This window comes from Delphinus delphis, chromosome 7 (assembly GCF_949987515.2).
Source record: "Delphinus delphis chromosome 7, mDelDel1.2, whole genome shotgun sequence".
NCBI classification, from domain to species: Eukaryota; Metazoa; Chordata; class Mammalia; order Artiodactyla; family Delphinidae; genus Delphinus; species Delphinus delphis.
Window position 1 is genome coordinate 69,080,589 of NC_082689.1, and position 22,977 is coordinate 69,103,565.

A 22,977-nucleotide genomic window follows, 5' to 3' on the forward strand; every position below is an offset into this window, starting at 1 on the left:
CATAAAAACAAATTACTTTGGAGGTTAAGGGGATATGTTATCACTAATCCATCGCTGAGCTGAATTAGCCTTCAAAAATAAAAATCGCTCCCAATAACATGTTTAACCTAATGCTAAACTTATTTTAACCAGGTGGGGTTTTGGAGAGACTGTAGAAAGCTATTATAAATTTTCTGAACTCATCAAATATGGAATAAGAAGTTCGATACAGAAGATGATATATTGATCTGGGGATGCTAAAAATAAAGAGAGTGGAGATCTAGCCCTTAATGACCCTCAGAAGTAGAATCATGAAGTAATTTTATGGATGCAAAAATACTATGTTGTACTTCCTTAATCCTAAACCAATAATCCTTCTCATCCTTAATGTTACAAAGAATTAGTGGTCAAGGTCACTTATAAAATATTCTGCAATATATAATAAAGAAAAATAACCTGTATAAATTTCTCTTTAGATTTACCACAAAGGGTCTTCCCAAGGTTTTCCAAGAAAGAAAACAGAACAGATTAATTGTATAAGCAATTTTAGGGGTTAATGAATTACCTTTTACCTTTCTGGACCTCAATTTCCTCAGGGGTGCATGGCCTGCTTCATGTTGGCAGAGCTAAAAAAATTCATTAAGAATTCTGCAAATATAACATTCTGTTTCAAGGTCTGCGCTAATGCTTTTAACTGGACTCGGCATCTGTGAAATTTCTGCCTTGTTCCTTAACTTTGGTCATGTCATTTAAACTCTCTGGGTCATATCTGTAAACCAGGTAGGAAAAATACAAGTCCTAATCATGCTACACAGAGATTCTGGAAAAGAGGCTAAAAAGAAAAAAAAGGTAAAAATGAAGGTGGAAAAACAGTATCAAAGAAGCAACATATATGGCGTTATAATTGTTTTAAAATGAATTTTATGTGGAGAGGAGGATATAGAAGAAGAAAATGTAATACATCAGTTTTAAGTTTTGAAAGAAAGTAATTTTGAACTTTAATAGTTTATTGCTATTAACAAATGAAAACTTTAAATTTTTAAGCCTCTGATAAGAATAACTGTTAGTTTTATTGGGAAAATATATTCCTTAAATAATCACACAATAAATCATTGTTGTAAACACCAGGGACAAGAGAATGATAAGGGAAAAGGAGAGAACTAGGATTTTTTTTTTTGCGGTAAGCGGGCCTCTCACTGTTGTGGCCTCTCCCATTGCGGAGCACAGGCTCCGGACGTGCAGGCCCAGCAGCCATGGCTCACAGGCCCAGCCGCTCCGCGGCATGTGGGATCTTCCCGGACTGGGGCACGAACCTGCGTCCCCTGCATCCGCAGGTGGGCTCTCAACCACTGCACCACCACTCTCAACCACTGCACCACCACAAGTTAAAAAAAAATTTTTTTTTTTTAACTTGACAGATTGTTAGATTCAGACACTTTCTATAACCATAAAGAGACAATGCCATGAAGTCACCTCTTAATATCCAAAAGGATCTCATTTGCAGAACTCTAATTATATGCTTTCATCCAACAGTCAACATGCTGGGTTAGTTTTTCTAGTTTGCACTTTATAAACTTTGAACTCAGTTTTTACTTCTTTTTTTTCAAGAATAGTAGGTAAGCAGTCATATCTGGAAATTCAAGGGCACAACACAGGAAGCTGTTGACTCTTTGCAAAGGCATTTTTTTATCTGATAGACTTAAGCCATTTCATCCTAGCTTTACCATTAGTTAGAAAAAGCATAACCACCTTGTGTTCTAAGCCATGCAAATAAAACCATCACTGAGAAGGGTGTGTGTAAATTTCCATACCAAAAAGTACAGTATGAGGTGGTATAATTAAAACGTAAATGCCTACATACCTTAGAGCTGTTATCAGTTGCTGCTTCCTAAATGGTACTGTTTATGTGTCTAGCACTTTCATGTAAGTCATTATATGATTTCATGCTGAAAACCAGCCACAAGGGAGTATTAACTGAGTTCTCAGATAAAGTAAGCAAGTTTCCTCAGATAATACGTGGCAGAGACCCAGCTCAAACCCTTGTCAGTTGTCCTTGCCTGGGAGGTGCTTATAACTTGCACATTTAAACTCAGTGAATATGCCACCTTTCATTTAGTGGCAGTCATTTAAATTACAAGCGTCTAAAATAGTTATGCTATGGAAAGTGACCTTGTGTTTCTGAGTCAGATAAGTGATAGCTGGAAGAAAGACCAAAGCTCTACCCTTATCTCAAATGTTAGCAATAGCAGTAGGATCTCCACAAGGACAAGCATTCTTTTCTATTACCACGGTCCCACTGGGCTGTGGTGGCACCAGTGTGGACACCCAACCGGAAGATGGATTCCAGAAGGGCTGAGTTTATGCTAAAATATTTAAATCAGACTTTACTGAGGGCCCAGGAATAGCAACATGGGCAAGACAAAGAAAGTAACATAGACACTGGAGAGCCAGTTTGGAAGATCCCGTTCCATTTGCCATTCTCCAGCAAGTTGCTTCTCCCCGGCAGAGGTCACCCTTCCCTGACCACCTGGCGATACTCTCGGCTTTCTCAAAGCCCGGCCCCAAGTGAGAAGGGCCCACAAAGAGACAAGTCTGCCTCCCATATTCTGACATCTGAGCTAAGGGCAGGCCTCTCTTCTCTGAGTAGCTAACACCAGAAATATCCACTACTTTATACTTTGCCTTCACACAGCAGCACAGAATCACCCCAGCGCCACGGCTGAGCCAGTTCAGAACACTACCCGGGACACCCACGCTCCAGTAAGAGATAGGCTCAGCGTTCATGCAACAGCATGTTACATACTGAAGGAGCTGTCTGTTACCCTATGAAACCCACACCCTTACAACTAAAGCCTGTCTCAATTACCTAACTCTTTAATTACATATCTGAGCAATATTTTAATAAAATTACCCACACTGTGAATCAATAATACATTTTAATTAAAATTTTGTAATCACAATGCAAAGGCAAAGTTTTCATTTTCACTTAAAATTGTTTTAAAGAAAATGAGATGCTGTTTTTTTTAACAACGACAGCTACTACTTCACAACAAAAACAACAGCTACAACAAAAATGTAAATAAATAAAAGGAAAGGAAAGTGCTTAAAGGGAAAAGAAGAAGAAAGCATACCTATTATACGTCATGGGTTTTTAATATAAATTAGATGCATAAGGATGGCCTGGGTTGAATGTAAATAAAAATTACTGATCTGAGAGAAATCTCCTACTGAGCAAAAATATTTGAGCCTATAAAATTCAATAGTCAGTGGAAGTGATACTTCCAAATTGTAGAAAGAAAAGAGAAATGTTATTCCAATTCTATATTTTAAGTATGAAGCTGGCCGATTGCCTTGGTTTTATATAAGAATCATTCCATTTTAACAGCAGACATCTTTGCAGAAACTCACATTTTGGAAAAATGGCCTCATACTTAGTTATTTCAAGAAGGTGAATCAGAGAATGAGCCATTGCCTGAAGAGTCACCTTTTAAGAAGTCTGATTACAGCCGCTTTAATTTTCTGTAACTTTGCAATATGTTTAAATCACAACTACTTGTAAAATAAAATTTGTATTTAGAACAAACAGCTCACGAAATCAAGATAGCTTTATCTGTTTTATCCTTCAGTTTCAGTATTGGAAGTATGATATAGACATTAAAACTGTGTGTTCATATGAAAAACACAAGTTTTTCATACTTGACTACTTCAAAGGCATAACACTTCTAACCTCGAATATTGCAGGTATCCTTTTATACACAAAGGTTAAACAGTCAGAGCTTGGGCGTGACTGTTTATGGGGGACATATTCTCTTCTGTCCCTCTGTCCCCTTTTTAATCCTGGTTGGTGGTCACCCAGCTATATGATGATTCCCAGGTGTTCCCAGCCTGGCTAAGTGGGAACAGCCTTCCCTTCGGACCTAGGGCTTCTGCTCTGCCCTGAATTCTCCTGGAGGCCAGAATGGCATGCTACTTTTGTTCCTCTTCTGATGTGGTAGTTACAAGGTAGTTACTTGCAGGGAGGTGAAAAAAACTTTCCAGCACAGATACCCCTAAGACCAGATACATTCATAGGAAACGTTGAAATGGCAGAGAAATGCTTCAGAAATGTAAACTTCCAAACACAGAGAAAAACTTGTTTCCCCGATTCATAAATTTTGTGGCAATGAAATTTGGCGTTGACTTTACTGAACGTGGGGAACACAATGTTCTGGCTACTTGCCACACAAGGATTATTCTTATACTTGGCATCCTCACCATTTTTTGGAAGTTACCCCCAAAGAGAATCAACTTCATCACAGACAAACATATAGGTCAAGTTTATATGTCAGAAAGTCAATATTTCAGAAAGCTGTAACTAATGCCCACAGTGGGTGTCCATTGTTAAAGATGAGAACAAGTCTATCCTGTTTCGTTAACCAATACATTTCTGTGCTACAGCTCTACATTATAAATTGTGTTCACATAATTCAGAACTCCATCTATTAAATATCACTGAGACAAATGTACTTCAGTTACACACCCACCCACACCCTTTGCCTGCCATTGTCCACATAGAAACAGCCATAACTCAGCTATACAGTTTATGCAGTCACATTTTGGAGGGCTACCTTACCCCATCAGTATAAATATCATCATCATTTCATTGGTCCCATTTGTTTCATGCATGGTGCATTCAATGAAGCTTCGATTTTAAAACAGTTACACCAAAGACTGACAGTGGCAATGACACAAAAGAAACAGTTGGACAACTTGGAAATAATGATTATGGGTTTCTTCGTAGTGAAGTGTGAAGTCATAGAAATGGTAAACTAAGAGAGAGATGAGCTTTTGTTTTTTATATCCTTGCTTTTAAACATTCTAAAATATAATATCTTTGCAAATAACAATATTGGTACTGGGATTAATGGTAAATATTAAGAACATTTTATGCAGCTTCTGGCGTAATTCATCACTTTTATTACTAATTCTGCCATTACTAATCACAGCTGACTCATTGATTTTTCTCCAAACGATTCATTACTCTTCTTTAATATGGAACTCTTTAAGTGTGGTCTTATAATTGAGTTCTTTACAAATTGTTCATTACTCTGGAGTCTCGTTCCTTCAATGTTCTGGCTCAGATCCCTCATCTGTTAACTGAAGAGCCTGAATCTGATGAGTTCTAAAATGCTATCGTTCCATGACTTCTAAACCATTTGACATCAAAAGGTTTTTACGCCTTTCCCACCGGTAGACCATCTATTTATTCTTTTACACTGGTACAACTCTTTTAAGAAAAGGCTCTATTTTGTATTTTAGGTTTATATCAGAACTTGATGCACTTTATTCTTATTCCCTTGCACCTCCCTTTAGTGGATCAAAGCAAAAAGAAAAAGTTTAGGGCTGGGTATGAATTCCCCCAAAATGCATCTCTGCATAACTATTTTTATTCTTATTTGTAAATTTCCTACCCCAACACTATTTACTTCTTTCACTTATTTATTTTAGGCTGTGTACAGACTAAAATTTATCTAAAATAACTCACAAGACCTCACAACATCTATAAAAATGGTTCCTTTAACAGAGCTTTGGATATAAGAATTTCAAAGTGAACTTTATTTTTTTAAAAACACCAGATTTGAGTAGGACACATAAAAGTGGGGCACATAAAATGGTACTCAAGTTTGAGTAAAATTTTTAAAAAGGCATATTTTATTTTTAACCATACCTTCCACATTGCAATTTGTGATCAGTTTACTCTCTAATTAATATAGTTTGACATGTTTTTTTGTTTTTTTCAGATTTTTGATTTTGGACTCAAAGCATACATTTGTACCATAGCCCATAGTAGGTGGAATACCTAGTGCATTATGCTGCAAGGGGTAATTGCAACTTGAGGGAGAAAGTGGGATTCTTCTGATTGTCACCTGAACTGGGTTTCACTGTAGTTCTGGAGGAGGTGGACAGAGAGGCAGAAGAAAGGAGAGAGTTAAAGCCTTTGCAGAAATTCACAGAATGTAGGCAAGTGATTCAGATCAAGAGCACTGCCGTATTGGTAGAGAGATGGGAGAACCAACTGGAAAGAGTATAACCCAGCTCAAGTACTGCGAGGGGAAAAAACAGTCACAGCGCAGCTGCTGTGGAGCAGAGTACCTGGGTGGCACATACACTAGAAATGTCCCTTGATCACTGCCCCCATCACAGACCTCACTTGGTTGTGGGCATGCAGGAGGATGAATAACTTAATTTTGACTCTTCTTTATATTTATTTCCAAAATTATTTTGTAGTATATGAGGGGAAAAAATTTATTTTAAAGACACTTCTTATAAATGTCCCTAAAATGACGTCTATATGAACCTAAGTAAATAACCTCAAATTATAATAATCTTAAAAAGCATTGTGTGAGTTATTTTTTATTAGTAAAAATCAAATGTCAAAAAGGGCTTCTGTCGAGAGTGGCACACGTAAGGTAGCTCGTTTGCTGTTCGTCTGGAATCAACATCGAGAGATCTCAGAAGCATAATTTTTTGGTATCTGGGCAGCTGGTGATCGTTGGTCCTGGTGCCCCTGCTTTTTAGTCTGGAAAAGCAGAGTGTTTTTTTCCAGTCAGCTAGAATGGTAATGTAGAGTTTTTCCAAACATGCGTGTTGTCACAGGTTTTGTAATTTCTAGAGCTCTAGCAATAAATTTTTTGACGAAAAAGAAAAAGAATCAAATGTCATGTTAATTAACCACAGAAACAGATCCCACAGTTAAGGCAATAAGCCAATTTTCAGAATGCTTTTTAATGTAAAACTGTTTCGCTAGGGAATTAATATGTCCTTTGTAATTTTTAATAACTTATGAAGCTATTTGAATATCAAAAAACCCACCTGTTTTCTGTAACAGATTGATAATTAGGAAGAGATCTTAGAAGATGTAATTTTATTTATCAACTTATATTCAATTCACAGCTGACTTTACATTGATTTTCCTTCAAATGATTCATTAGGATTCTTTAATATAGAGCTCTTTAATTGTAGTCTTGTAACTGAGTTCTTTAGAAATTGTCTATTACTCTGGAATCTAGTTCCTTAAATTCTCTGACTCTTAATGCTTAAGTTACGTTAGGAAATGTTCCTTTTGTTTCCACCAGTATTCACTCTACACCCTAATCAGTCTCTAGATATCTCTTGGGTATGTAGCTGAGATATGTCTTGTTATGTTAAAAAAAAAAGGAAGTGCAAAATTCTTGAATATGGTGTCTTTGCAGAAGAAAGTGTCAAAGCACTCCGTATTATTTTTTCTGCACATATATATGTCTTATCAAAATAATTTAAAATTCTTTTCACAAGATGATACAGAGTTTGAAGGTTGAAATCTAATACTTTGTACAATGCATACACTTTTAAATAGTTGCTTCCCATAATATAAAGATAATTTTGCTCATGATTTGAGGCATCTTCGAGACATCTGTCTATGCAATGTTTCCTCCTACTTTTAAGGATATTCAAAATAAATTACCATATTCTTTAGATTAGGTGGACTATTATTCAAAGAAAATGGATTTATTAAAATAATTATATATCTCCACACAGACATACTTCCCCCACTCTTGTTTGGGAATTTAAAATCAAAACAACAAATTAATCTGCAAAACTTTTCACCATCAAACTTACTATGAACCTGCTAAGGGCAGGTGAACCAGCTCATTAAGGGCAAGGGCTGTACCTGAGTCTTACTCATTTTTTTTTTTTATTAAATTTTTTTGGGGGGGGCTCCGTTTGGTCTTTGTTGCTGCGCGCACGCTTTCTCTAGCTGCAGCAAGCCGGGCTGCTCCTCATTGCTGTGGGCGGGCTTTTCATTGCAGTGGCTTCTCTTGTTGCCGAGCACGGGCCCTAGGCACGCGGGCTCAGTAGTTGTGGCACACAGGCCCTAAAGCATGCGGGCTTCAGTAGTTGCAGCATGTGGGCTCAGTAACTGCGGCGTGTGGGCTCAGTAGTTACAGCGTGTGGGCTGTAGGGTGCAAGCTCAGTAGTTGTTGTACACGGGCTTAATTGCTCGGCGGCATGTGGGATCTTCCCGGACCAGGGCTCAAACCTGTGTCCCCTGCATTGGCAGGTGGATTCTTAACCACTGCGCCACCAGGGAAGTCCTTACTCATCTTTAAATACATCTTTGTGACAGTGCCTGGCAAATAGAAAGGTCTAATAACCTGTTTGCTGAATGAATGAACTAACTACTCTAACTTCACCTAATTGCATGTAATAGCTTGCTCTCCTTCATTATGATTGCAGTTATATAAAGGGTGTTTTATTCATTTTCTGAGTATATTTGAATACGCATCTAGGCTAACAATAGAAATTTAAATTTTAATCATTGCTTCTTCAGTTTGGAGCCTGGAGAGATGAAGGGTCACAGTGTAAGGGTTTGCTACATGTTAACCTTTGCCTATATCATGCATTCACCTATTAATATTTAATGAGCACCTACAGTGTACGAAGTTGTGTGCTAGGCACTGAGAAACGAGTACTTAAAAATATTTCAAATGTTTCTTTTTGCCTCCAGGAACTTTAAGTTTAGCAGTCACATGATTCCTATCTTGGATTAAAATAGACTTTTATTGTTTCTAATTATTTAATCATCTTCCTGTAGAAGAATTAAGTATGCTTGTCACATTGATGTTGAGTTTAACCATATGTTTTAGGCTAATGAAATATGAGTGTAAGTGATATATGTTGCATTTGAACAAAAGTTTTAAAAGGCATTGCGTGGTTCAGTCATTGAATTTTCCTCTGCCATGAGAACAATGTGCCCCAAATAGTGACAGCCCCTTTATCCTGGATCCTGGAATAAAGAAGGATCTAGGAACAGAGCCAATGACAACCCACAGCTACCTTAGTCTATATTAGTAGGAGCAAAAACTAAAGCATTTTTTGAGTAGGTTACTGAGATTTGGAAACTTGCTTTATCCACAGTGTAGTCTTCGAAATGTGACTAATATACATGGACAAAGTTCAACAATAGCTTCCCAGGTAATTTTAATGTCAGAAAATTATGCTCACAAAGTGGCTTTCTGCCTTAAAAAATGTAGAAATTTCTGCTGATTACATTGAAAAATAAAAACTAGATCTGTCTGACTCCATGATTTATCTACTGTACCAAATTCCCTTTAATGTAATACTAATGATAATTGCTGTAATAGGACTATGAGATGACATCTATCAGACACACTCTTTGACTTTATTACACTTTCATACTTCATCTTCCCAACACTTATACATGGAAGGCATTTTTATTTGCCCAAAATCACGTCTGTCTTCACTCTTACCCACTTCTCATTCTTGTTTCTTACCTGCTTTTCAAACAGTTTTGGCAGTAAAAGTCTATAAAGGTACTGTGATACAAAGGAAAGGGTTCTGAAGACAGAAGACCTGTTTCACTCTCCGTTACTAGCTATGTGAGTTTAAGGGCATCACTTAACCTACTTATCACTCAGGTTACTGATCCATAAGATGAGTTTGATGCAGGCTCAAAACAAGAAATATACATGAAAGTTCTTATAAATTATGAGGTACAAAGATGTATGATATGTCACAGTTATATAGAAAGAATGATCTTCCCTCTTTTGATCATTAACTTTGTAGGTCAACAGCAGTTATCCACAGACTTCTCATGGTTTGACCAGAAATATCCCCTCTGTGGATTCACTCTTTACTGCCAACCTTTTTTTCCCACTCTGCATACTCCATTTCCCAGTCACCAGTGATCAAAAGAAAAAAACAAACTGAGACAGAAAAATAGACAGTCAGAAATGTAAAGAGGCCTAGGCAGCTTTATTTATAATAGTCACTATCAGTTAGGAAGAGAGAGCCTGTGGTAACCAAGCTCATATATCCAGGAATTTAACCTTTCCTTGTCAATGACATAATAACTTTTTTATATCAGATATATTTTGCAAAGATTAGGCAAAGGTTGCTTTTTAAGCGACTGCAGCAGGTTGCATTTTCCAAAGACAGCTGTACCAATATCTCCCCTATCTCTCATCTCTTGCCACTGTCCTATCAAAAGAGAGAGCCTATTTCTTTACTCCTTTAAATATAGGTGGACCCTGTGGCCTCTTTGACCAATAGAACATGAAAGAAATAATGCTATCCTAGTTCCAGGCTTAGGCTTTCATTGGCCTGGCAGCTTCCCCTTTCTGCCTCCTGTAAAGCTCACAACTGAACATTCATTCTTGGGATGCTTCCTCTAGAAACTAAGGCACGATTCTCTGAGAAGCCCAAGCATGTAAGCATTCCAGTCAGTAGCTCTACTTAAGCTCTCAATCATCAGTCAGCTTCAACTGCCAGCCATGTAAAGTGCACCATCTTGGATAGCCAGTCCAGTCCAGCCTTCAGATGACTGCAACGACAACCGAAATCTCACTGAAACATGAAGGAAACTAAGCTTGAACAAGTCAGCTCAGAACTTAACCTACAGAACGATGCAAAATAATAAAAAATTATTTGTTGGGGTGGTTCGCTACATAGCAATAGCTACCAGAACACTATCTACTGCATGATTTTCCAGACGTGATTGTCCTTTGTTTCATTCTATAAATCCATTAATACAATTTAACTAAAACCAACATGATTTTTAAAATCATTTAGTGATTTCATTGTATTGATGCTATGTGTTTTTAAAATTCTATAAACTAACTTTAAAATGAAGACATTATTTCACGTTTTGAAGCTTACTGTAAAAATTTTTAGGAAGAGATGGAACTAGCATGCGAAGACAAAACATATTGAATTTTTATTCAGTTATTTGTGTGGGGATTTGGGGATCTAAACTGAATTTATTTTAAAAATAATGGATTTTGAAGACTCAGTAAGACAGGTTTTCAAGTATCAGTTTTCTTGCATTTTAAATAATGTATCATAGCTGGTAAATTGCAACCAGGTGTTACCCACTGATTTCCTCTTTTGTGGGGATCTTTTTTTTTCCCCAAATGAAAAATACCTTTCTTCTTTTTTATAATTATAAAAGTAATACACACTCATTATTGAGAATTCCAGCATAGACTGTAAAAAAAAGTAGAGGTAAGAGTCATTTTAATATTCACATCCCAAAGATAGTGTTAGATAATCAAGTGTCTTTGGCAAGTTATTTCATCTCTCTGTGATTCAATTTCATCTACAAAATCAAAATAATAATAATTCTTAGGCTTTCTGTGGAACTACATAAAATGATACATGCAGAATACATATAACAGAGTCTGGAATAAAATAAGTATTCAGTGTTAGTTTTAATTAGTAACAGTTTGATGTATAAGTGTGTTTCCTTCCAGATTTCTATTCTAAGCGTGCATAATTACATGTATACATTTTTAGCAAAACTTTGTGGAATCATAAATGCTTAGTTTTCAAGCTAATTTTTTTAACTCTTCACTATATCATAGGGATATAGTTTTACAACAATACATAGAAATATGCCTCATTTCTCCTTATAACCACATTGTATTCTAATTTACAAAAACATATGTAAAATATACCCAGAGTTCTATTTTAATTATTTTTTTCTTTTTTTACAATTTGAGCTATTATATAAAACACTGCAATGAACATTCTTATTTTAAAAAGTATCTCACACATAGGATTCTATAAACAAGAAAACCAGAAAAAATAGTATCTTAAAATATATGGAACTTTTTACTCAAATAGATCAGAATATTTTATGATCATATGGCATATGCTTTATTAACTCTAAACCCTTATAGAAACCATGAGTCTGCTCATCTACATGCAGATAAAATTCTAATAAAACCAATATGTAGGACCACAAAAACTTGAAAAATCAAAAACCTAAACTCCCCATAATATTATCAGGCTCCATAAATAATCAAGTTTAGTTAAGGACTTTGGGTGCCTGTATTATGTTCAGCATGTCATGAAGAGAACCTTTATTTCATTATGTCATGTAAAATTCTAATCAAAGACTAAGTAAGTTCCAAACATATGTGAATATCTGAAGACAGAATTTGGGTAAAGAATATCAACCATAGATACTGACAAATTGAATGAAACTGAGGTATTAGCATGCTAACATTGAACTGACATAAAGATTAATACAAAATGTCAGAGAGTGAGTTATTTAATTGGTATTAACCCCAAGTAAATTTCACACAGCGGGACCAACCTGCCTGTCTTATCTCTTCTTCTCTGCTCCTTTAAGCAGGATATTCAAACACTAACAGTGATAGAGCCGAGAGGTTTGGCTTGATGGAGGAGAGGAAGGGAAGAATTTGACTCCAATAGTTTCATTAGCCCCTGATCTCAATCCTCCTACAAATACATGTAAGATCCCTGTAGAAACATCAAGCTTGCTATGAAAACACAGCTCTGACCAGTTTCCTATTCCTCGCCTTCTAACCAAGTTCCTCTCATTTGACAATTCTGGATTCCCCACTGACTGCTAGATGTTTGGGCAACTTTCACATAATAAATCTTTTACATGGAGTCATGTGGACGCATGTATGAAATGTTTTACCAGAAGCTTTTGGCTTCTTAGATTCATATGAAGTCTTCTTTTTCTAGAAGGGTTGTAGACAAATACATGCATAAATAAAGTATATCCCCTATGGTACACTGAATGATGGCCCTGGAAAGAGGTCTATGCCCTAAACCCCAGAACCTGTGAATGTATTACTTTACACTGCAAAAGGGACTCTGCAGGTATGATTAGGTTAAGGATCTTGAGATGGGTAGATTCTTCTGGATTTTCCATGTGGGCCCAATGTCATCACAAGGGTCTTTATAAAATTGGGGCAGGAATGTCACAGTCAGTGAAGGTGATGTGACCCCAGAAGCAGAGGGAAGGAAGAGAGTATGAAGACGATGTGACATTAATTGCTTGAAAATGGAGGAAGGGGTTATGAACCAAGGAATGCAGATGACCTCTAGAAGCTGTAAAAAACAAAAAAAGTATTCATCCCTAGAGCCTCCAGAATGCAGCCCTGCCAGCCCATTTTGGATTTCTGAACTCCAGAACTGTAAAATAATTAATTCATATTGTTTTAACTTACTAGGTTTGTAATAATTTGTTGTAGCAGCAATAGGAAACTAATACACTCCCAGTGAGGTATGTCACGACAAAGAATTGCATAGCTCATTTCTTCACAGTAAAGTAGCCAAATATGTAAAGTTTAAGAAGAGTATGACTAGCTAGCGACACTTGTCATAGAAATATTCACGTGCTGAATTCTGATAAGAACACAAGCGTGGTTATATTTTATACCTCTCTTTGTAATCCTCACTCATTTCCCTCAGTGTTCACGCATAAGTTCATTCTAGTTGTATCCTTCCAAAATGACACAAAAGGGTATGGAGTAAACTACATCTTACTTTTACCGCTTTTTGTCACAATGATTTTGAACTATCTCTGTAGCTATGCCAAGGATGAAGCGACTTGTTTCTTGAAGTTAGGATCCCTAAGTCACTGATAACCCAATATTCCCTAAATCTTATAAAGAAGTACACCGGGGGTGTGTAAGCAAATGCAACTAACATAGTTACTTCAGATCCAACTCTACTATGAGTTATAGCCATGCAGTTTCTGGTAGAACCTACTATTGGAAGTTTATTTATTCATTAAACTTGAATCAAAACCTTTGTGCAGAAGGGTTATGTGGTTTTTATAAACATAAACAAGCCAGGAGTGGCATAATTTCATTTTATACTCAAATTGGGAAGTTAACTTATACAGGAATAACACAAGAGAATCCTGTGAAATAGACTATCAGTGTACACTGGAATAATAAAGTACAGAATCCTTTTAAAAGTGCTGAGGAGATTCAGATTAAAAGGTAACTGGAGCCCTTTGGGATTGTCTGTTACATTGCCCTTGACTCCCTAGATTCCTGCAAAGAGAAGAGAAAAGCTACGATTCTTAAATTGTGTTTTTTAGATGAAGGCAACATGTATCTTTCTCACTGCTGGGTCCAAGGAACTATGAGAATGAGGTATCTAACATGGCCAGTTAGTGTCTTCATTTTAGACTTTCTTTTGTCACTTCTTTTATCTTGTTAGGAAGATTTGTATTTAAAAGGTTAATTACTCTTTGTCATACTTTTCCATTGGTTCCATAGTGCTCATAACAACTCTTAGAATAATTATGAAATGTAAAATTCACAATCTGTACCAAGAATTTAGTAATTAAAAACCCAAGCTGTAAAGTGGTAGTGAATAAAGAAAAATACTCAGGAGAACGAGGATTGCCAATCTTCCATGTTGAGGCTTAAAGGTGATTTTTAGTCTTTATATGTTGACATAAGGAATCTTTCCAATGCTGGAAATTTTTTCAAATGTTAAAAATGCCACAAGGGTTTAGATTATTGCATGAATAATGAGCAAAGGAATTAAAACATACCAAGGATACTATACAAAATGATATAACAACCCAGTTATGTCATCTCAGAAATAAGGGGATCAATCCTTTTAAACGTATCATAATTAGATTCATTAAACCCTTCTTGATGTCCTTTGTAATTTCATCCTGTACATCTTGAAGTAACAAATTTCTTAAATATACTAATAATTATGAATAAAACTATGCTTTGTTTTAGTTTCAATTTTAAGAATTCCTTTTTGTAACATTAGGAGGAACTCTCTTGTTCTAATTAAGACCTTTGAGGAGACCCAATAAATAGCACCTCCTTCCCTACCACACACCAAACATTAAACTAGTGGAAAAATATGATAAAAGCGTGCAATTCCTGGAACAAAACTTCACCTTTACTACTCAAAAAAATGTCTCGAATAGCATTTTCTGGTTATATTTTTGGGAGGTTTAGACTTCCTAATATTAAACCCCAGAATACAACAGCCTTATCTACTCAGTTAGAGACATGAGAGAAGAAAGTGTGCTCCCTTTGGTCAGCCTTATTCTTAAGAGGTAAAAAGAAGAGCTGAGTCAAACATTCCCAACATACTGTCCCAATTCTGCCAACCAGATAAATCACACTACCTTCCCAAGGGCAAGGTGACCAAAGGGATGGAGAGGGGTCGGGAGTATTATGCGAATCTAGCTTTCTGGACATGAAAGGAAACATCTGGAAAGAAAAGAAGCAGCATTTCCGCACTAACTGGACTCACAGATTCTTTCCACTACACCTAATGTGCAGTCCTTCTGTTTATCTATTTTTATAAACCTTGAGAATAGTCCGTTAATCTTTAATTTTCCAGATAAGGGGTATATCTGTAAGATGTATACTTCCTAAGAAAGTTTGGCCTGTTGCTCATTTTAATTGCATATCTGGGGAACTTGTCTATCACTCATGCACTTCCTGATGTCTAGTTAAGAAGGGTAACTCTTTATATTATCCTGGGAATGGATTAACCCTATACTTTTTACAGACCTTTTGTTTCTAGTGAGTTTCCAATACCTTTCCTAAGGATGTGCTCAGAAATGTTGTTGGTCTACTCAACAGGAGCATGCTGAGCCTATGTCTATGGGCAGCAATGAAAATGCTCACTGTAGCTTTCTAATGACTCATAATTGCTGGTTGAGACCAGTCCATCATCTTGCAGATATCATCTGGATTAATTATTCCTAAAATGCCTTGCCTTCAAACCCACACTGAAACTTTTTCTGCCATTCCACACAGTCAACATAACTAAATCTCTGTTCAGTGTATTCCCCATAGGTCCAAATCATACGACATGCACAAGCTCCCTGTGATTTTACTGAACTTTTGTAAAAATGTCAGATAAGACAAGTTCCAGAAGTAATTTTTGCTGTGTAGTAGTTTCTTACAGATGCCTGATAAAATACTACAAATTAGCAGCTAAAAACCATGCCCATATATTAGCTCATGGTTCTGGAGGTCAGAAGTCTGGGCATGGTGTGGCTGGGTTCTCTGCTCAGGGTCTTACCAGGTTGAAATCAAGCTATCATCCCAGGCTGTGGTTCTCACCTGAGCTCAGGTCTTCTTCAGGTGTACTGGTTGATGGCAGAATTCATTTTCTGTGGTTGTAGGTCTGTGTCCCTGCTTTCCTGTTAACTCTTAGTTTGGTGCCACATTCAGCTTCTAGGGGCTCCTGATCTCAGCTGTTCAAAATAGGGTATTTGCTTTCTTCCGGACCAGCAAAGACTTCCCCTCCTGTGACCAGCCAGAGAAAAATTTCTGCCTTCAAGTGTCCCAGATGATTACGTTAGGTTCCCCTGGATAATCTCCCTTTCTTAAAGTCAACTGTGCCATATGATGTAAATGAATTGTGAGAGTTAAACCCATCATATTCACTGTGGCTAGGATTATGCAGGATGCGTATACCAGAGACAGAAAATCTTGGGGACCATCTTAGAATTCTACCTACCAAACACTGTTAACAAGTCCTAGGCATAGAAATGCCTGATTATTTCTCTCCTTTTTTCTTTCTTATTTTTGAATCAGCTCCTTATCTTTGCAAAACACTGTCCAAATGAGACTGTCATTCAATTTTTAAAATCTCTGGTAAATATCTGTTAAAAATTTTTAAGTCTAAATGAATTACTTAAATAAACAGGGTACTTAGAACCCGCCAAACCTGGGCAAGGGTCTGGATTCTCCTTTTTCATGGTGACTCGACCTCAGCCAGTTTAGTGATGTAGTTATGGAACCCTTTCAGTCTGTTTCCCTCTATAAGATGGAGACAGTAATTCCCACCTCTGGAGCGCTGTCAGTATTTAATGGGTGTGTTAAAATTCTTACCACAATGCTAGGTTCAGAGTAGCCAGCTAACAGTTTCTCTCCTTTTCCTTCGTTTTATTTATCTTTTCATTTTGGTTCTGCTTTGTTTTTATTTAAACTCAGAAATCTGCAATAGATCAAATAGACCAGATTTTGCCTTACAGAAAAATGTTACTGTTCCACCAACACATTATTCTCAACAGGGTTACAGTATTCTACAATTTATTACCATTGCCAACACCTTGCCTGGTATGGAAGAGCTCTAATTTGTTGATCCCTCTTAAACTGCTTATCATGGGAATCACGCTGACCAGCATATTGATCATCAAAATAATAAATTACATACTTTGGGCGCCAGCACCACACCTTGAGTACTTTAAATATTGATCATGGGAGGTGATTTATTTATATTGGTTTTGTACAACACATTTAACGCGTTCCGCTTATAAAATTCGGTTCTAGAACTACTCCACGTCTAATAGAATTCTTAGCTGAGTTTCCTTTTCTACAGGGATCAAATTTGTTCCCCAGTTCATTGCCTTTGTTTTTTTTAATCATCCAATAACTTAGTTAACTTAATCACTTAGAAATTATTTGCAAGTGTCCCTCAAATTAGTTTTTGCTTAATTTTTTACACTTGACATTTGACTCTTACTAGGTTCCCTGATTCTTTTTTCATAATTTCTTCACTTCGGAAAAAAGTCTTAATTTTTTTTTTTTTCTTCATTCAAGTGTGTAGTTTTATCACTTAATCATGCAGGACTTGTGGTCAAGTTACTTTCTTCGAAATACATTGTGGTGCTTTTAAATGACTTAAAGGTTTCCCCTGGGATATTAATGAGTAGTTTTTTAAAAATGTTTTAAATATTCTGTCAGTTTGGCTGTTTCTTTGTTTTCTATCATTAGGCACCCTCCTTCCAATGGCTATTTTTGGTTCCCCTCACTTTTATTAAAATGTTGAATTTGATCATGCTATTACCACTTAATAATTACCACTCTTCTGACCACTGCTCAGAGCTAAACCTATTACCTTTCAGCTTCCTTGAAATTCTAAAGGAATTTTATCTCAAAGTCATTTATCATATCCAAATACCTGACACCCACATTTTCTCATGGTTACGATTTCTGCCAATCTATATGGGGACAAATGTGCTGCCTTATTACTACTATCTGGCTTAATTTTTTGGGTTCTCTTTGTCTTGTTTAACATGTACGATTTATTCTCATTGTCCCAGTATTTTGCTACATCTTTATTCCTTAAATATGGAATGTCTGCTTACCAAGTTTCCACTTACTTCCCTTGTTTTGTAGTATTTTTATCTTGGATGAATCAATATTCAAATATTTTTTGAATGCTCAAATCGAGTAATTTGAAGAGAGTTAATAAAAGAATAACATATAAAAAGCACAATAAGGAATGGTGCAGTGTTCCAGGCTGAGTAACAGTGAAGAGCCATTCGAAAAGGCAGGCAGAGGGAGTGATAATTACCGGAACCCTGAGGCTATATGAGGGCTGCCAGAAACTGAAATTTAGTGATGGATGCATCCAACTCTCTGCAACCCAGTAGGACTAGAGTGTAAGGAAAAAATACTCCATCACTTTCCTCCCTTCCTGCGATTTCCTACCGGAAATCCCCACTGGCTAAAACCCAACTGGAATTCAGAGGATAACAGAGTCCTTTCAGCATCTTCTCTTCATTCTGAGCAGGAAAAGAAGGATGCAGAGTGAGCCTGGAAGGGAAACTGAAGAAATCCAGCAGAAACACGAACAATGCTTATACCCCAATCTCAATGCCTTGTTAGAGAGGATGTGGCTTTGGAGCAGCATATGCCATTGTTCAATTTTTCTCCCTCCAACTGGGCTCTCAAATACCATTCATACATTTTGTCAAGCATTCCCTATCACCATGGCTTCTGAGATGAGCTTGGAAATACTTAACGCATTCTTAATTAAGATGCAACTTGTCACTTCTCTGGGAAGCTTTCCATAAAGTCCACACGAAGACACTTTGAAATACATGATTGCTTCTCAGGTGCAGTTCTTAGAAGGAGCAGCATTTTAAAGAACATTAATGGCATCAATCCAATCTCTTCTGGTCAATCAAAATTTTGGAATAGGGCCTTCTTACTGTGCTTTCCAGTGATGTTACTAGATGACTCAATGTTGATTCGTTTCCTGTTCTTGTTAGCATTAATTGTAATAATATTGTCTGTTTTCTTTGTCCCTAGAAATTTACAATGACAGTAAAGGAAAGGAACCTAAGAAATAGTCTTTTCATCTTAAAACTCTGAATCTCTTTCTTCTCAAATGTAATACATGATAGATCAACCTTGCTAGTGGTTTTATAATGTCTACTGAAATCTCACCAGTGTGTTCTATCTAATATTTTTTTCAGTTCTTCTTTACCATTTGAGGGGTGATAAAAGTCTCCATTGCCATCAAAACATCTCTACCATTGGCTCACCATACTGCCTGAAATTCCCATCTTTAGAGAAACTTCTCTGATATAGGACTTTATCTCCAGGAAGTTCCTATCAAGTGGGTTTAGATTAACTAAGAGAGGTAACATGTTGACATACAGAATCACTAATCAGCTTCAAAGTCATCAGGCAAAAAGAAAGAGTCATTGACATTCAGATGGAGGTTCCCATTTAGAGAAGCTAAAGGCTTAACCTTCAGCTGATGGAATTAACCCTGGCTTTTTTTTTTTTTTTTTCCTGTCTCAGTTTATTTAACAATAGGTAGTAAGAAATCAAACTTAACAGTCTATACAGTGATCCAAAGTTCATATTTGTAAGTAATCAACTTTAATCCCATGATTTACAAGTTGAGGGTTTTGCTTTCTATTTTCAAGTTTTACAGAAAGAGAGTGTGTGTGTGTGTGTGTGTGTGTGTGTGTGTGTGTGTGTGTGTGTTGGAGGGGGTGGGTGGGCAGGTAAGGAGGAAGAAGGCAAGCAAAGAAGAAACCCCAGGGGCATTTTGCATGTTAAAATCATCCCACTGGAATCGTTTCTTACCCTCTTTTTAATTTTTTCCTTTGTTAGATGTAAAAATAACAAAAAAATTCTTTCAAGAAACAGAACCACAATATATAATACATCAGTTTGGCAGCTGCCCCTGTATATTTTGAAAAAGTCATTTTTCTCTCTACATGTACAAATTACTTTAATACTTGAAGTTTTTACGATCAGACTTATGGAATAGAAGATTTTCTGGAGCACAGAAGTTGACTTGAGGGGAGGAAAGGGGATGTTTTTCCTTTTTTTTTAGACATTTTTAAAAGAATGAACATCTTTGCATCCAGAGAAAAAACTTGGTATTTTAATATATATTTATATATAGAGAGAATGTAATTTTAAAGTAACATTAACCCCTTTTGTCCTCTGGTTTTAAAAATGTTCTTTTCTAACTCTTCCATAAAGTGAGGAAACTAGGGGAAAATGTCAGCCATCTGCACCAGTAAATAATAACTATTAATATTACATATTTTCATTAATTAAAAAAAAATAATAAAACCCATTGGAGGTACAAGGCAGGAGCATGTGGTTGGCTTTCACAGACCTCAGCCTCCTCCCAATGCACATGTCCAGCCTATTTCTAGTCATGGGTAAAACCAAAGAGCAGAGGGTTTATCTGCAAAAAATCTCAAATACTAGAGCTGAGATTTATCTGAAAATTAAGCCCCAGGTATCTCTGTCAGCAAGTGCTTAGGGAAGACCTTTGGTTAAATATATGGACTGGTAAATTTTCATAAAAGATAGGACAGGAGACGTTTAGGGCTAAGGGCACATCAGAGGCAAGGTCTGGGGAGGGAATTATAAAGTTAGAGGCCAATAGGACTGGAAATACGGAGTGTGCATAGGCAGTTAGATGCTCACAAGGGAAATGAGTATATTACAAGCACATTTTGTCCCCTCTCCCCAACTTAAAGATATGATTGGCTGCAGAACTCAAAATTATGCTTTGATCATCTCTTTATGATGAGACACTTCTTTCAATATACAAGGCAAGGTTTTAAACTTTTGCAGATATTGGTTCATTTCATCCTCACAATAACTCCGTGAAATGGGTAACATCATTATCCTGATATTACAGATAGGAAAAAACTGAGTCTCAGAGCATTTAAGTCACTTATTCTAATATCAAACACTGCCAAGTGGCAGATCCAGGAATTAGCCCCTGACATTCTGATGCAGAGGCTTTATGCTTAACCATTACACTGTACATTCTCTCGTGGGTACAGAAAGTACATCTTGCCCCTCAGATTAACATGTTGCTGTGTGCATCAATCAGATCATCCCACCCCACATCTTTCTCTATGGTCTCAGTGTGTAGCTGGACCACGGCAGTCACTACTCTGCTACCTTGAAAAGGCACTAGGCTTGGTCGTGAATCCTGGTATGGGTAAAACGCAAAAGCAACAAGAAGTGTGGTCTGGGTGAATTTTAAATAGAACATCTCTCTGTGTAGCTGTGCAACCGTTTCTGGAAAAATATATGCAGGGCAAGATGAACCACTGCAAAGCAATCCCTCCATAAGGCGTCTGCGGCAGGTCCATGCCTCTGGCAGCCTTCGGGAATAGAGAACATCTGTAGTAGCCACATGCCCCAAAGCCTGGTGTCAAAGCCCAGCAGTTCCCCACTAACGCTGCCAATGGGAGAAAAAGCCCTGCTTTCACTAGTTTCCAGGACAGGACATCCTTTCTGCTCCTTCTGCTATTTTGTGAAAATAGCCTAGGCATTTAAAAAATAAAAATGAAAATCCTAAGTTATAATGGTCAAATGGAATAGGAAATTTTGTGAAAAGAGAGGAGAGTTAAGTTACCTAGAGAAATATCTTCAATTTCACCTTTTTCTGCTTCTATCACTTTTGTCCCAGACAGGCCTACGGAGCCTAATTTTAACCCCATCAAGTTCTGTGCAAACACAGTGAGAGCAAACCAACAACCAAGAATACACCGTGCACACAGCACACCAGGCATATGGCCATGCACAGCCTTCATCAGCAACGACATCTGCGTGGCGGTGCCTGGCCTCAGAATTCTACTTGTGTTTGACCTTGACAGTAGTGTGTACATACCAGGGTGAAGTGCAGATTTGCTCTTATGTTGAGTCAGTCCAGTTGGTTCAGTGTTAATGCAGTTTTACTGGGTAAATGGCAGGTATATCAGAGGCTTGGTAACATGAGTATGTCTTATGAAAAAAATTTTGAACCAAATAACAAACATTTACTTGGTGTAAAAACCACAAAGCATTAAAAAATTGTCATAAACATGCCCCAAAAGTTCCTGATTACAAACGTAGACTTGGTTTGCCTGTAAATCAGCCTCAGCTTGTTCTAACACTTATATGTCCCAATACACTAATTCAATCCAAAAATCTCAAAAATTAAATGGGAACCAGGGCTAGGAAGTGGGTAATCATAATAGTACATCTACAGAGACAGTCTAATTTATGAATCAGACAAGGTGTAAAAGTTTTTCTTCCTTATTTCAACTCCCAAATAATTTCTTAGTGGTTTATCAAGTTTAGAAAGACAATTAAACTTGCTTTTTTCAAACATCAAGTTTACAAGTATGATGAGAACCTAACACCTGAACATTAATGTTAACAGAGGAAGCGTCAGTGGAAAGGAGTGAGAGTCAACAAATAATTGTAAGTTCACATATGTTCACATTTTGAAAATGAAGAGGAAAGACTTCCTGAGAAAACAGAGTGAAAATATTTCCTTGCAGATGTCAGAGTTTTCTCAAGCAATATCTGATGCAGAATAGTAATGGATATTGAATGAGGGCTTTTGTGCTTTAAAACCTGATCTCTGTCGAATGGTATGAACTAGACCTAGTCTGTGGAGTGCTCTATCATATTTCATTTAGTGGTAAACTTCTAGCTTATGGGAAAACCATTGCTGCAAAATATGTGATCAAATATGCCAATGCTATTTTAGTTGGATTTCTGAGAGCTTAGATCAGGACCAACACCAAGCAAAATGTACTGCATAGGTAACACTGGCCTTTGCCATTCTCTTTCCCCTCCTGCTTCAGCCTCTTGTTCCCTGTCACTTAAGCATCTAGGTGACCTATGATATTTATTTTCCTCCCTCTCAGAAGGATGTCTTTAAAGCAGGGAGGGAGCTAACCCAATTCACTGTTTTCCAATGACATTCCAAGGAGCTGGATGTTATTGCAAATTTCTCTAAAATAGTATTTCAGAGTCAAGTTGATTTCGGAAGTGCTGCATTAAACAAAGTAAATATATACTTGTTTTTACAGAACTTCTCAAAACCTCTAATACAATGATGTGCATTGAGCATCTTCTAGAGGAGAACATT

At 36.9% G+C, this 22,977-nt stretch overlaps 1 protein-coding gene and 1 non-coding gene across 2 annotated transcripts in view; both read left to right on the forward strand.

The window, feature by feature from the left end:
- The window catches only part of KCNH7 (potassium voltage-gated channel subfamily H member 7), a 453,648-nt gene that overhangs the window by 274,613 nt on the left and 156,058 nt on the right, over nt 1–22,977 (forward strand). The window lies entirely within an intron of this gene.
- On the forward strand, nt 6,395–6,528 carry LOC132428806 (U11 spliceosomal RNA). The gene has a single exon (XR_009520202.1). It is a non-coding gene; the product is annotated as a U11 spliceosomal RNA (small nuclear RNA).